At 31.8% G+C, this 17,132-nt stretch overlaps 1 protein-coding gene across 1 annotated transcript in view; it reads right to left on the bottom strand.

Annotated features, from left to right (window-relative positions):
- Ap (apterous) overlaps positions 1-6,963 on the bottom strand; it is a 30,490-nt gene extending 23,527 nt beyond the window's left edge. The window contains exon 1 of the mRNA XM_076408552.1: positions 6,841-6,963. The gene's annotated coding sequence lies outside the window, so the exon portion shown is untranslated. The remainder of the gene's footprint in view (positions 1-6,840) is intronic.
- Between the last annotated feature and the right edge of the window lie 10,169 nt (positions 6,964-17,132).

Here is a 17,132-nt window from a genome sequence, read left to right as displayed (position 1 = left end):
GTTACAGACTGAAGTCGAGTAAGTATTACTTTTTCGAACAATTCAATTGTTTTATAACGATTTTTTAGTAATAATTCAATGAATTTACAGCTGCGCTTTTCCGAAAAATCAGTTTTCCAAGGTTTGAGTGAAGATTTGATTGTAAGAAGACGCTCTGGTCAACAGTTCTACGTCGATTACCCTGCAGTGCTGGTTAAACACCCGGTTCGTGTTTTGTTGTGGTCTGTTGTCTTAGTCAAAAGCATAGGACACCAATACAATCGAGTCTTAGAAACACGGTTGCTACCACAGATCAATGAATGGTTCCCTGACGATGATAACTACATTATTGGGAATTATTCGATACCGTGTCACAAATTTTTGTGTTACTTTATATTTGGCGGAAAAAATCACAGCCTTGGCTGCGGAATTTCATAGAAAACATGTCGGAACTGACCAAATCGACGACTGCAAAAGAAGTGATTACCAAGCAGCAGTTAATTGAAACTTTCATCAGCTCTCCAACGTGTGAAAATATGTATTGAGGACATGCCCCTACGCATAGAAGCTTTTATTGCAACAAAGGGTGGCATCACTAAATATTAAAATTACTAAAACGAAGATTTTAAAACTGTTTTTTATATTTTGTTGAAGTTTTTATGATCCCAATAGATTACGGATACAAATAAAAAATATATAGGAGACGCCCAACTAATCATTTGTTACAGAAATCAAATTAAACTAGAAAACTTAATATACTCAATATTGTTCCCAATAATTTGGCCACTCACTGTATATGCCAATATTTATAGTGAAATATATATTACATATTTTTAAAAAATGTTGATTAATACAGCTAGTGCTTAGTTTTTTTCTGACTGAAACTTCACATTAAACGATTAAAAAAAAAGAATGAGAAACAATGGTAACGTATCAGCGACGTTCAAAGTGGAAAACCAACTCTGCCGGCAAAGAATAGTCCAATAAATTCTGAACACACCACCGGATTAATTGGTACATGAGATGGTTGCATTATCCGCCATCAATAAACCTCCATTAAAGCAGTAATTGTAATTAACAATTTACAAATTAAGCCACGAATCGATTGGCGTTGCTCTAATGAATAGTTTTGCATTAAAGTGGTAGTGTAAATATATTGACTAGTTCAGTATATAAGCGCCAGAAAAATTAACTTAACATTTTTTTTGTCAAAATCCATATAAAATTGTATACTCTACGTTTTTTTCATATATTATAATATATAATATTAATTAATATGATAATTATTTAGTTTTCTATTACTATTCTCTCTACTTGTCTCGGTAAAAATTAATAAAAATATTATTCCTTTCTAGCAACTGTCATTTTTTGATCGTTCTCACAATTAAAGGATATTTTATGACTTTTAGTATAGTCATGCACCATTGAGCACAAGGAACAATATGTAATGGGTACGATGGTATATCATGCTTTTTAAGTTTCTGAAGGTATGTTTGTATGTATATTATTTTTGAATCATGGAAACTAATACTAAGTTGTTTTATATGTGCAGTAGTTTCCTTAAGTTTTTACTGATTTTACGAATAACTGTTAATGTTAATGAATAGTATAATATTAAAAAAAATTCAGTTGTAATAGCTTCAACGCTTTGAACAAAATTTAGGTACCCATCGCTCTTCCAATCTGAGCTTGGATACAACACATTGAGTGGTCATCACGAAGACAAAACCAGTTCTACCCAATTTCTTTTTATAGCGATATCTCAAAAGCAGACCCCTCATCAGTAAAACAAAAGCTACTGGTAAAGAAATGTATAGTCTATTCAAACTTTTTTTTGTATATACGTCATCAAGTTGTTTAATGTATTGCCTGTCGCAATTTGTAAATTCGTCTTATAATCAGACCATATTTCCCTTCTCACTTTATTCTAGCTAAAAAGAGATACAATGCTGTCTGATTAGTTCAAACGCGTAAAAGAATGAGCCTATTAAAGTCGTCTGGTTGTCAGACGTATACAAAATTCTTGAAAGCAATACTGACAAGATGTTATAACTCTAACCTATAAACTATTGTGGCTGTATAATTAAGTGTAGTTTTTAGATGAACTATAATGTTAAAATAAATTATATTTGATAACATATTTGCTCAATTATATTATTTAGATTAGAATTTTGATATATGTCAAAACCAAACTGAACTAAAACTCAGAGTTGATTCGGCAACATTGCGACATTTTGACGTCACAAATTTAGATGACGTATGTACAAAATAGCTTTGAATAGACTATATGCTATTTCTGTAAAACCTTTTTGTTGTTGTTTACGGTTGACGTAATCGAGATGATACTTCCATATAGAATATAATATAATATAATCTAATATAGAATATATTTTAAATATAATTGTGATAATAAACTGTGATGTTCTTACCGACTTCACTAAGAATGTCAATTCTTATGCCATGTTATCGGTGCCTATAACCCCAGCAAAGGTGCTCATTCAATATAAAACTACAGTTTTTGAGGAGTTATTTCGGAGTATAGTTTTGCCATAAAATATTATGGTCGTAAGAGTTAACAAAAAAGTGTGATTTTTTCAGATAACACTAAATATCGAGCTATAAACTACAATCTTGCTCGATCTGTTGCAAAATAGCGAGAAATTATTTCCTTATTAAATCCTAATATTTCAGATTGAAACTAACAATTACAGATAATATAAAAAAATAATGAAAATATCATAGTAATTGCGGGTAGCAATATGTCAGAATTAATGTATGTGTAGGTGGATAGTATACATATTTTATAATAAAAATAAAAAGTTGACTTTCAGTATTTCGAGACAGTAACACCATAAAAGACCAAATGTGATTAAAACCAAATTTGCATTACAACTAAGCGTGTTGAACAATTAATTTGAGACAAGCTAATCATCATTTTTTTTTCTCATTTTTTAAACACTACTTTTATTTTTTAAATTGAATTTTAAACAAATCTTGGAAAAAGATAATATAAATCCAAATAATTAATTTAAAACGTAGATATTACCCTCACGATATAAACGTCGTAGATAGTAAATTATTTCAATTTCCTTACTTCGGCCCCATCCACAATCGACTTAATTTCGAACAGATTCTGCTCTCAGATATATGAACGTTCAACGGCTGATGACTTCAAGATGGGGAGATGGGAACGGTATAAAAACGGAGTTTTCTCGTAGAAAATCGTATTAGAAATTCTGGTTCAGTTCCTAGTTGGTTAAAAACATGTTTTGGTTGCACTGGCAGATGTCTATCGCTTTTTATTATGAATAAAACATTTTCGTTTCATTAGAGTCAGTCAACATATGTCATGTTTCTTATCATACGGCTTTAGTTTTACTTGACCGTATATTTCAAATATAATTATCTTGCAATAAGGGTTTTTTGTAGTTGAAATAGTTATTTTTTGATCTTAATTTTTTCTGACAATAAATTAATGTATGCGTTGCATTAGCTATTGCGAATAATTTGTAACTTTAAAAAATTATTTTTTAATATAGAAGCCTTCGATAAGGTTTGGCATGAAGGCCTGGTTCATAAATTACAGAAAACGCTACCAAAACAACACACCGAACTATTAAAATCATACATTACAACCAGAATGTTTAGAGTCAAACAAGAAGAAGCTTACTCTACATTAAAAGAAGCTAAAGCAGGTGTACCACAAGGAAGTGTACTGGGACCAATGCTTTATTTACTTTACACTTGTGATATACCACAAATGGAAAATATCACGATGGCTACATTTGCTGATGATACTGCGATTATAGCTGTCGGGGACAATAGTGAAGAAGCCTCACGAAAATTACAACAGGCAAGTGACAATATAAATAATTGGACACAAGCTTGGAAAATAAGAATTAATGAAAGTAAATCTGTATATGTGCAGTTCACCTCTAAATAGACCGTACAAGCACCAATAACATTAAATAACACTATCATTCCTTATAGCAAAAACGCTAAATATCTCGGAATGAATCTCGATGCAAAACTTCGCTGGAAGGAACATATAAAGAAGAAAAGAAAAGAACTGGAATTGAAATATAGGAAAATGTACTGGCTAATTGGAAGAAAATCACAATTATCAGTACATAATAAATTGCTATTATATAAGCAAATATTGAAACCTATATGGACATACGGAGTTCAATTATGGATGTTCTGCAAAGAGTAACATTAATAAAATACAAATTTTTCAGAACAAAGTCCTGAGAGGTATTGTGGGTGCACCCAAATACTACAGGACTGATTACCAACATCGAGACCTTCAGATACCCACAGTCAGTTAAGAAATCAAGAGAATTGCAAGGGGGCATGAGGAAAGACTCCATTCTCCTACTAATATTGAAAAATTACAACATTTGGATACCACCAGAACAGGACACAGACTCAAAAGAACCAAACCATCTGATCTTGTGTAGTGTTGTGTAGTGAGGTGCATATATTAAAAAAATCAGCAGTGGCATGTATAAACATTATTTCACCAAAGACTGAGAGAGGGCCGATGGGTCCTCCTAGTTATATACCTAGATTTAAGTTAGCATAAAGACAAATTGTAAGTTAGACGGAAACGACCAGTAACAATATATTAATTAAGTAATTAAAAAATAATAATTTTTTTAATATCTATATAGGAAGTAAATTATTTTTGTCCTAACAAATTATATGCGATATATCGCAACAATTGTGTTTGACGTTTTATTTCGGTTCTACCGAATTCAATTGTACATTGAGCCGGATTGGTTGGCGTAGTGGTGAGGGTGACAGAGCGATCCTCCTGCTGTTGCGATAGTCGCAAAATCAAATGCTGCTTGGGGCATGGCAGAAAATGTAGGTTTTGTGATTGTCTTTAGGCGAGAGGGCAAGATCCGATAAGCGAAATGACCCCAGTCACGCCAGTAACCAGGCTGGGTAGGACCGGATGTCTTTTGGGATGATCTACAATTTGGTCACTCGTCAGTCGGTAGGCTTAATGCTGAGGAACGTGGTTCGCAGGCCACGTTAAACACTATGTTCAGACCAAATAAACCCTATTTCTTGTAACTAATCCTCTTTCAATTAAACATACATAGTAAATACATTTTCATGACCAGACCATTTATATTCCCATACAAAGAACTCTTATTTGTTAAAGTAGCAGCTCACTCTACGAATATAATGAATGAAAACGAAATAATGTTGATAAGTTAACGCTGAATGATTCAGATACTATTTTTAATTCATAAAAATCAGGATAAACCTGATGTAAACATTCTCATGTTAAAGATCTTAAACAAAATATTTTATTGGGGCTAAAATCTTGATGAAGTAGAATTTGTTGTTAGTTACTTTAATCAAATAGAATTCATTAAATCTCATGCATACTAACTTAACAGCGGCAGTCTTGTAAGACTGTAAATTGTTGAAATTGTATTGTTTAGTATAACAAAAAATTTTTTATAATAATTTAAGAAATGTCCTATATTAATTATAGTTTACAAAAATAGGGTGTTTTTTATCTAGAAAACAGATACTCAGGACATTTTAACTCTCTAATATTTGTCATTATTTCTTCTGATCCAAAAATTAATTTTAAACGTCAAGCATATTTTTAAAAACCTTTTTGAGACAAATAATAAATAAAAAGTAAGGGGGACCTGGGGTAATACTGGGACCTCTTTTAATTGAAAACGCCTGTTTTGGTGGATGCGCCGGATACATCCGGATATCTTTAATTCCTTATACTCAATATACTATGTGCATACATTATCATGGAAAACTGTTAGTTGTGTTATATCGCCTGTACAACATGCTAACAAATTCGTTTAATCTAATAAGTTAACAAATAAATGAATTAAATATACCATTTGAAGGAAATTTAAATATTAATATAAGAGCAGATTCATTTCAAGTCACCAGAATATGTCTTTAAAACAATTTTTTTAAATCTAAATACGCTATATGTATTCAATAAATTACTGCTGTTACAGTAATCAATTAAAGATAACTTTAAAAGAAAATAAAATTAATAAATAAATGATAATGTAGGTTTTAAAAACACCACATATGTTAAAAAATTAAAGAGTATTGATATAATTTTGTTATATCACAACAACGCTTAGATATGTAAGTAACATTAATCTCTGCGTGTAAATATTGACATAAACATTCGATTGGCTATATATTTATTGGTAGATTGTAGATAAGTAACAGTCAGACATTAATATTTTAACAATAAACAATATATTAAAGGGTGTTGTTCTTATTTAGCGTTTAATTATTCAGTAATCAGTAGTAAAGATTATAGATCGAGACAGAGTGTTATTTTACCATTAAATCATGTTTATTCTATGAGAATTTCTGTTCATTAGTATACCTTTTATTAAAATCTGTTTATTTTATTATATCGGTGAATATATCGATGATATTTCAATAAATTCACGTCTACATACTTAGAACTTAATGTATCTCTAATGATCCATTCATCGTAGTCCCTTAATGAAGACACCGACAAAAAAGAGATATGTAAGTAGGTAAATATTGATATATAAATTCGATTTGCATATATATTTACTGGTAGATTGAGAGTAAGAAGCAGTAAAACATCAATATTTAAACAAAAAATAATAAATTAAAGGCTATTGCTTTTGTTTAGCATTTAATTAGTTGATACCCAGCAGTTTAAAGATAATTTATCGAACCAATTTGTATTTTATTATTAAATGATCTTTATTCTATGAGAATTTCTGTTCATTAGTATACATTTTATGAAAATCTTTATTGTTTTATTATTTTGGTATATATATCGATGATATTTCAACAAATTCACATCAACGTACTTACAATTTAATTGATCTCTAATGATCCATTCACCGTAGTCCCTTAATGAAGACACCGACAACAAAAAAAGTGATATATAACTCAGACGGTTAGTCCTCGAACCAAACGGGAAAAGAAACGAAAAAGAAAAAACGATACGACACTAGCACGTCAGTCACAAGTCTGGTACACACTGAACCGTTTCAACTCAACGCCAGGGGCACGTCTGAGCCTGTCCCTATCTCACACAGGGATGCTGCGTAAGCCCCGCCTCTCGGAACGGTCGTGTCGTCGTGGCTCCGCCTCCGAGCGGCCGGGCCGGCGATGACTCGAGCCAATCGGGCGCGACCTAGTCGTCGCGCTCTCTAACGGCCTAGCGCCGAGAATGAAATTTTGGGATCCAGTTTAGATGGTCGTGTGTCGACGGTGATTCGTCGGCGGGGCGGGAGGGGAACGATTCGACTAGGGGGGATTTTTCGGTAATGAGCTGAGGTTGGCGGCTCTCCCATTCATAAGCATAAAGGAGTCGCCTTTCTTTTTGGTGGTATCGTTATTTTTTTCTGAGTGTGTAACGTATCGGGTGAGGGATACAACAAGGTTATATGAATTAGTTCTTCATATTATAAGCATATTTTATTGCATTCGTGAATCCTCTGGTCATAAACATATATAGACTATTCAAAACAGTAGTGACACACGTCATCAACATGTACCTGACGACCGTTGTAAATTATTTTTACAGTCACCAAAAAGAAACCGTCTTTATGTAGGAAGCAGGTGACGAATCAAGATCAGCTTCATGTTAGCGGTATCTGAGGTCAAATATACGAAATGTTTAAAAACAGTAAGTAGTTTTTTCAATGGAAACATAATTTAATACAATTATTTCAGAGAAAATTCTTAATCTGGAAAGAAGCCATAAAAAGCTGAAAGATAGGCAGCCATTTGAAAGCTGTAGAACATCCCTTCATGCACTGTTGTAACTTCCAGACTTTGATTTTAAAAGAATACAATCTTTTAAAACATACAACAAAATCAAGGAAGAATTATTATATCAATTTGTACATTTAGAGGAGACATCGATATTTCAGAATGGTTCATCGGGTCACTCATGGCAAGATGATAATAAATATAGTGTAAAGACAACAAAAGTTGGTGAAACAAGGAAACCGTTGGAATAATTATCGATTGAGATTTGTTAGTCATAACATTAATTAAGAATTCATCGCAGACCCTACATGTCTGCGATGAATTCAACACATACAAGAATCAAGAATGCAGGATACAAGAATGGTTTAATTCATAATGTGGAATTAATGTTGCCCTCCAAGTCCATGGGTGAATACCATGGAGACATAAACCATAAATTGTTTTTGCAGTGGTTTAAAAATTAGCTTTGAAGGAACCGAGGAACCATTCACTTATTGTGTCAACAAATGCATCATCCAAGGCTGTAATTAAAGAATGGCTTAAAGTAGTAATGAATTTTGAAGAAACCATGTTAAAGAATGAACTATTTCAAATTGTTACTCGGTAAATATAAATCAAATATTTAATTGCATTTTATATAATTTACTTTTTTAGAACTAAGCTTGACAAAAGATACATGGTAGATCAGATTGCTGAACGTTATGGCTACAGAGTATTACGTCTTCTTCCCTATCACTGCATATTTAACTGCTTATATCACTGCTTATTTATTCACTTGATTAGTGTTTCTGAAAGTGAGAGTGATTGAATAAAACTTTATGAACTTACTTCTGTTGTTGTTTCCTTTACATGTTGTCTTATTTTCTTTATTTATTACGTTTTTTATATTATAGAAGATGAAAAATGTGCCAAAATTTTCACTAGAATCTCAACAGAAATATTAGGTTAACTTGTGAATTCAAGATAATTTATTCTGTTTATAGTATATTCTTCAAATGTACGTACAAGTTGCAAGAACTGACAACGTTGCAAATTTAAATCCTTCAGCGCATGCAGGGATTCTCCAGAGCTAGACTTTCGTATACGTAAATTTTCTTATAATTCAATTGGGTGCCATAAAAGTTAATTAATTATTAAGCAACTTCGTTTTACTTTTAACTCAGTCATTGACCACAGGTAAGGATTTACGGTTCCATTTGGCTATTTCTAAACTAAGACAATAATGTTGTTCGGAATGATAAAGTGTTAGGTGCTAAAGATGGCTACAGATACATTGCTTTATTATTACAATTAATGTCAAAATATCTATTCAATAAGCCTGATTTTTTTAAATATATTTTAAAATGTCAATTATACCAACGAGGGTTTATCTGGACTGGACCTATTGTTTCACGTGAACACATCCCAGAAGACATCCGGTATTACCCAGCCTGGTTACTGGCGTCACTGGGATCATTTTCCTTTTCCGATTTTATACTCTTGCCTAGGATAATCGCAAATATTAAACAATCATAAGCATACATTTACGACCATGTCTCAGCAGGATTCACACCCACGAATATCGCAACAGTAGGTAAACCGTCCTGTCGCCTTTACAGTCCCAAAAATTCCACTAAACATTAAACAAATTATTTGAATTTAATATTATGAATCTCCATATTTGGAGGATAAATATAATATATCGTATGTACCGATTACCTCGCGTAAATCAACAAGAGTTAAAAAAGCTTCATTAACCAAATGGCTAATTTAATTGGCGATCAAAGCCGTTCGAATAGCGGCTAATATCAATATCCATTTTTTCATCCGGTACGTTGCGTAGTTCTCCGCGGGACCATCAATCCCCCCATCTATCTGCCGCTTCACCTAGTCCGCCAATATGTCATCAACCAATGACTATTGATAACTAATTAACCGCAACCCGCCGTGCATGTCTCACAGTGTATCTCTTGTCAATTAGGTCCAATTAGTTTGCTTGTGCGTGTCTTGTCTGAGACCAAGAGGAGAGCAGTAGCGGCGAAGACGGCGACAGACGTCCTTTGGTTTCGCTTTTTTGCGGCTTTCTGGGGAACGACACAAAAAAACGGCCTGTTGAGTGGTGGCTGTTGATGCTTCCTGTTCGGAATCAATTAATTTTATGGTTTATGTAGTAAACAGAGTAGTAAATATAGGATCCGTAATGAAAACCGATTTAAGTTATATTAGAAAAATGCTTTAATAGTTTAGAATATTTCTTTTTAAGTAATTAAGGCGACAGGGCGGCTCCTACTATTGCGATAGTCACGGTTTCGAATCCTGTAAGTCTAGTCTAGATAAACCCTCGTTGGTAAAAACATATTTTAAAAAAACTGCCGGTGAAAGTGCGAAGCATTTAAATCTATATATTAAATGGCTTAGCGAAAGTTTTTCCTACCTTTTTGAGGAAGACGGGAGTACCGAGAGGCTTGGTTAAATTTGGTAAATTTGGCGCGGTTTGAGAACTAACATGTTTGTGTAATAAATTGCAGCGGAAGATATATGCAGCTTTAACTGAAAAACACTATATATGCCAAAATTTCATTCTAATGTAGATAAACAAAATTCCAAAATAACAAGCATCATCTGTATTCTGTTTATAATGTATTTAGATTTTTGCAAGCAGCTTTTTCAAGTTCATAATAAAAACCTCAATCAATTTTTAATTTCAAGAACTTATATTCAGACTTTATTAGTAAATGCAGTTCGTAAGAAAGACGAAACCAAATATTGTAAGTAATAAATACATTAATGTGTGCATCAAAATCATAATATGTGTTAAAATGAGTGTTGTAATATCTCATTTGTTGGTGAGCTTTTAGTTCTCATGTGGGATACAAGGCAAAAAAGATGAGCTATCTGTAATGGTGAGATTCATGAATATTACATAAAAAGATAGGAAAAAATCATATTTATATCATAACTACTCTTAACAAATGAATAGTGAAATAGGTAACGATAGGAACGATTCTATTTTATTCAAAAATGTAGGAAAAGAAAATATTCTTTTATCAAATAAGCCTGATTTTTATTAATTTTTTTTTCAATTTATATTTTAGGTGAAAAATATGTATAAAAGATAAAAATTATATTGATATTTATAAAAGAAGCAATGAAAATGTGTATATAAAGTGAAGTGAGGTGAAATTTACTCAATACATTCTTTGAAAGTAATGTGAAAAGTGAAAAAATTAATCTTATTATATGAAAGGTTAAAATAATGAGTGTTAAGAATGAGCAACTAAGACAAAATTCAACATTAGACAAACATTACACAATATAATTGATCAGAGGAGGCCTTGAAAATTATTAATTCATATTTTAATATGCTCTCAATATAAAATAAATGTTAGCAAACAATAGCATGATGAACCATTATAATATAATTAAAAAAAACATCTAAATCTTCTCTACGGATCATTCTTTTTATGACCATTTTTTCTTGAATGTTAAAAGATGGCGCCACTAAGATTATATTTGCAACAGATGTTGCATTTATTTCAAAATACTTCAATTTTTGTGTTGATTATAGACATTTGGTCATAGATTTATTCGTTAAATGAAACACATTTTGTATTGTATTTATATATCCAATATACCCTAATAAGAGAAAACGTAAACTTTCCTGCTAATGTTGTTTTATTAAGTGAGTCTTACGAGCTGTAAGATATTAAGATAATAAGATGTATTCTATAATGTAGAATTATCATAATTGAATGAAAATAATTTACTCAGCAACAGCTTGTAGAAAACTGAGTTTTTATGACTTTTAAATATTGATTTACAATTATATTCCATATTGGAGATACAATTTTGTCATTTTTTATAATTTCTGGTCAGTAGAATTTGAATCATTTTACAGCTAGTTTATACACAGAAAAGAATAATTTTTACATTTTAACTTTTATTTCCATCGAAAATGTTGTTCCACTGAAGTAAATTATCGAACATATCCTATGAAATACTTCTGTCATGGAAAGGTTTAAGCTGTAGATTGAACATCGCTAGTTGAAAAATATTGTCAACTTACGATATGCTAAAACTACTACGAACCTTTAAATATGCTAAATGCTGTATGTTATAAGAATTTTAATAAAATAACGATGGATGGATACAATGATGTTGATGATGAAACATACATCATGTTTTATATATATATCTACTTACAAATAATATGGATACAAGTATAGTACGAAACAATATCGATGGCAGAAGATAACTATGAAGAAGTTAAACGAACGAATCTGGCGTACGCAGTTGAATTTGAAGAATAGAAGACAATGTGAAGAACGATAATCATGTATTTATACATACACACATCACATATTTATTTTTTGAGATAAAATTAGCTTGCAAAGGACATTTCCATCAAATCTTTTACACAGATGACTAGACGGTTTTAAAATTGGGAAACATTTTTTTTAGTCTAATCAGGTCAATAAATCATAATATAATAAATGGATAAAGCTGCAGTTATATTATAAATATTTCGTTAAAATTATTATTTTAAAAGTTAGAGCGTATATATTCTTCTCACGAACGAAACGTATTCGTAATAGTTTCCTTGGAAATCAGTGTTTTGCATCGGATGACGTGAGTGCTGCCAATTTGGCCTCAGGTAGCAGGTGACAATTCACCAAACCAGACACTTCCGTCGGTCCCCAAGCAAAATTGGTAAAAACCGCAAAAGGCAGTATTGTTAGACCCGACAAAATAATATAACTAAAATTGTTGCATAGAATATATCTCTAACCCACAATAAGCTTATATTTTATTTTAGTTATATATGTTTCAAAAATAAATAATAAATTATAGACATGAATATAACAGATCTACATTGTAAAACGAAATGTATGAAGTATTGTTATTTGTAGTATCATGATTATTCCCCTACTTTGGAGTAAGGGTGTCGGTCACCAAGAAAATTATTGATATATTGATAATTTAAAAAAAAATCGATATTATTTTATAACATGTATAGATATTTTTAATAAACCTCTAAAATAACTACCAATTTAAAAGGTTTCTTAAAAATAATTAAATGGTTTCGGCTTGCAAAATCTCGGCTTGCAAAAATATCGATATATCGATCAAAAAAATATCGCCCAAAAATATCGATTTTTAAAAAAAGTTATCTATATATCGATATATTTTTAATCTATATATTTTAAAATCTCCTTTTACCAACTATGGGTTATCTGGACTGGGCCTAAAGTTTAACGAGGGCTTCGAACCACGGTCCTCAGCATTATGCCTACCGACTGGCGAGTAACCAACTTTAGAAATCATCCCAGAAGATATCCGGTCTTACCCAGCCTGGTTACTGGCGTGACTGGGATCATTTTCCATGTCGAATTTTACACTCTTGCCTAGAACATTCCCCTTTACCACTGCGCCACCAAGCCGGCATATCGATATTTTGTTGGCATTCCTACTATAGAGTTTTAGGATTAACCAACTTTCTCATATAATAGAAACATTATAAATGTTAGATGGGCTTAACTTAAGGTTTAGGAATATTTAAAGTTGATTTCATTGTGTAACTTTTAGAACTGCCTCAATTACCATGATATATTATGTCTCCACTACCATATCAATTATAACATCCAGTTCTATAATATAACAGCAGTCACTAAACAAGAGGAATATTTATTGTTCTTTTTTTTTCACTAGACAGCAAATTAAATCAAAAGCTGATTTTGAAAATCTAAATATCTTGTAAGCAAAGAAAACAGACGATTCTTGTTATTCTCGAATTTTATTAATCCATGTTGGGATGAAAATTTCACATATGTTGGGATTTGTTTCACTCTCCGATAAAGCGGGCACATTAATTTGTTTTCTCTACAAGGAAATATAAAATATAACATTCCGTGACCATATTATTCTTAATAGTTTTTTATCGAAGCTTGCCGTAACCCTTTAATAATGTTGAAATTATATGGAAATAACCGAAAGTAACAGAAAATTTTAAATAACACTGCGTAAAGTTAAAGAATTCGTGTAATGGTGACTTCGTCACTTACTTTTCGTTTTAATTAACCAAATTCAAAAAAGGAGGAGGTTCTATGATAAGCTGTATATATATGTTTAAATGTATGTTCGCTGATTTCTCCGTCAATTTCCGGATCTATTTTCAAAATTCTTTTTTTATTCGAAATAGTACACTTTCGAGGTGGTCACATTGAAACAAAGTTTGGATCATTTAGGGGGAAGGAAGGAAAATTAAATAAAATAATCAGTTATTTGCGTATAATGTTTTTGTTGAATTGATGTGACGAAAAATCAGAAGTAGTTCAGTGTAAAAACCAGTTTGCTTTTTAAGCACTGAACATATTATATGAGAAGTCGTAGAAACATGGTAAACATCTGTTTATATGGCGTAATATTAAGAATCCCAATAGAGCAGTAACTATTTTTTTTCTAGTTTGGTTGGAACATTTGTCAAATCACCTAGACTAGGTAGCGGGCCTCAGTGCCTAAAACTTTCCTTATTTTCAATCATTGTTTCTTTATTTCTATTTCTCCTCATGCTGTACTTGTATGCTATCCATTGTAATACTTAATAAAATAACTGCGTAACTTATTAAGTAAATATCTAACACTAAAAAGGGAAAAATATAATATATTTACAAAAAAAATTGAACCGACTTCAAAAAATATATAAGGAACATACTAAAAATTAGAAAAAAATCATATTCACATTTATAATACAAAAAAAAATTTTTTTTACCCTTTGTGATTCCACAATTTGCCGTATAGGCAATAAGTATTTCTAATGTCTATATTATATTTACATGGCATGCAGAAAATCACTTCATTAAGTGATTTTCTGTATTAAATATTATCTTAATTAAATAGTCTTATTCTAAAGCTTATTCTAAAGTCTACATATGTCCAGTAATCAGATCAGGTGGTGTTAAACGTTTTAGTCTACGCACTTCACTATCACTCGCATATTTAGTTGATTAGCGAGTATATTGGATGCACTGACACTCTTTCGAAGTACTTCACACAAACACGTTGAATTGCAGTCGTTATAGGTTCTAGAGGAATACCGCGTTGTATCACTTTATTTAAAATATAGTACGGAGCATCAACAATGGCACGCAACACTTTATTTTGAAACCGTTGAATGATAGATATATTAGATTTGTTAGCGGTACCCCATAGTTGGATTCCATATGACCAAATAGGCTTGAGTATAGACTCATACAACAATACCTTGTTATCTAATGTTAACTTCGATTTGCGCCCGATGAGCCAATACATTTGATATAATTTCAGTCGAAGTTGTTTTCGTTTAGAGAGTATGTGCTTTTTCCAGATTAGGCGTCGATCCAAGTGCATACCAAGATATTTAACTTGCTCTGCTTGGGGGAGTTGACGATGATTGATATTCACTGGTGGACATGTTATTCTACGCAGGGTAAATGTTACATGGATGGATTTTGTTTCATTGATTTTAATGCGCCATGACTTCAACCATAATTGTATTTGATCCAGGTTTATTGATGCTGTGACTGGACCTTCATGGGATGCCAAAAAAATATATAAAATAAAATATGTACCTAATAATCGTTGTAATAACTAAATAAAAATAATCAAAACCATTTTAAGCCTATCTACTACACACACTTTATATTCTACTATATAGAGACAATTTCGCTAATACCTTCCTAAACCTATTTATCTATTTACAATATAATTTTTTCTACTGCCACTGGTGCCGAGCCAATGTGATTCAATTTTTTTGTTAAATATATTTTATAGACATTAAATAAAACCTTTAGCCCCAGCGAAATTCGGTCCTAGTACTTACTGTTAGTAAGTTAGTTCCTAACGGTAAGTAAGTAAGTTAGTAGTTTAGTGAACTAAACTCTTGATTTCACCCTTCCAGATTTCCAATTTTATTCAAAAAGAGAGGCAAAATTTTCACTAAGCCAATTAATATATGAATAAATCTCAACGCAAAATACGAACAAAATTATTATAGTTCAGTAAAATATTCATTAATACCCTTAGAAATTGAAAGAAAACACAAATTAATATGGTCGCTATCGACATACGAAACCGCCCCTAAATGTTTTTCCTCGGTCTACTTCATAGCCATCGTGTCGACATCAACGTGACACGGTCTGATTTATTAAGTCAACTAAGTCCCAACTCGTGCTCGTACCGAATTCCCCGCGGAGAAAAACAAAGAACAAACGCCACCAGACCCGTAACCGTAGTTCGCCCTCGACGTCTATCGGCTTTGTCCTCCTGCCCTTGCGCAACTCCGAGACCTGACACTTTTTGAACAAATCCGGATGAACTGGAGCGGATTTGTGCCCGCGCTATTGTCGGGGTCCTTTTTCTTTCTCTGATATTAAGATTTTTTTTATTTTTCCAGAAATAACCTTTATCTTTTAATAGAATTTAATTTAACACGTTTACTGCCGATCTGGGATCTGGATTCTGAAACAAAACAGTCGAAACAATCGATAGTCAAAAAACTAGCGACTGAAAATGGTAATTACTATTGTCAAATGCACGGTTCGACGGTTTTGTTCAGTTCGTAATGTCAGACGAAGATGTACGAATCCTTTCCTGTATAAATTGTGAGGGAGGAAAGAATGGAGATAATTACATAGGACAATGAATGAAATATTTCAAATTGTTACTCGGTAAATATATATGAAATATTTAATTGCATTTTACGTAATTTACTTCTTTAGAAAAAAGGCTGAGAAAAAATACATAGTAGATCAGATGAACGTTATGGCCACAGAGTATTATATCTTCCTCCCTATCACTTCATATTTAATCCAATTGAATTGATATGGGGTATTGCAATAGGCATTCAAGTCGAAAAGAATATTCAAACCAGAACTGTCTGGATTTATGGAAAGAGATATTGTCGAAAATACCACCTTCGGTTTGTTTGAAGAAAAAATTGACAAATGGTGGAATATTGAGCAAGATTTTAATAAATTGGATTTAAACAGCTTAGTTATTAACTTGATTAGTTTTGCTGAAAGTGATAGTGATTAAGTTTGGTTTATGATTCAATGCTGACAATTTGCAATACAGGGTGATGAAGAAGGAAACAACTAAAGGTCAGTATAGAGTGAATATACTTTAATTGTAAGAAATTGTATTATATAGTGTGAAAGCTTTATGAGCACGTGTGTTATTGTTCAGAATATACATGAACGTTTGGTTAACATGTATGAGTAGAGAAATAACACTAACTGTTTTGCTGATACGGCAAATGCATTAAGGAGAATGCAGTCATTAAATGTAGTTTTATCAAGAAAGATGTATACAGATAGTAACAGGACAAACTAAAGAGAAATACAGTAATACCATAATGACTTTACAAGGAT

The sequence above is a fragment of the Rhynchophorus ferrugineus genome, unplaced genomic scaffold, assembly GCF_030347505.1.
Source record: "Rhynchophorus ferrugineus isolate W39M unplaced genomic scaffold, kcgeb_rfMv2 rfM6, whole genome shotgun sequence".
In the NCBI taxonomy this organism is placed as follows: domain Eukaryota; kingdom Metazoa; phylum Arthropoda; class Insecta; order Coleoptera; family Curculionidae; genus Rhynchophorus; species Rhynchophorus ferrugineus.
This window is presented reverse-complemented; position numbering and strand designations above follow the sequence as displayed.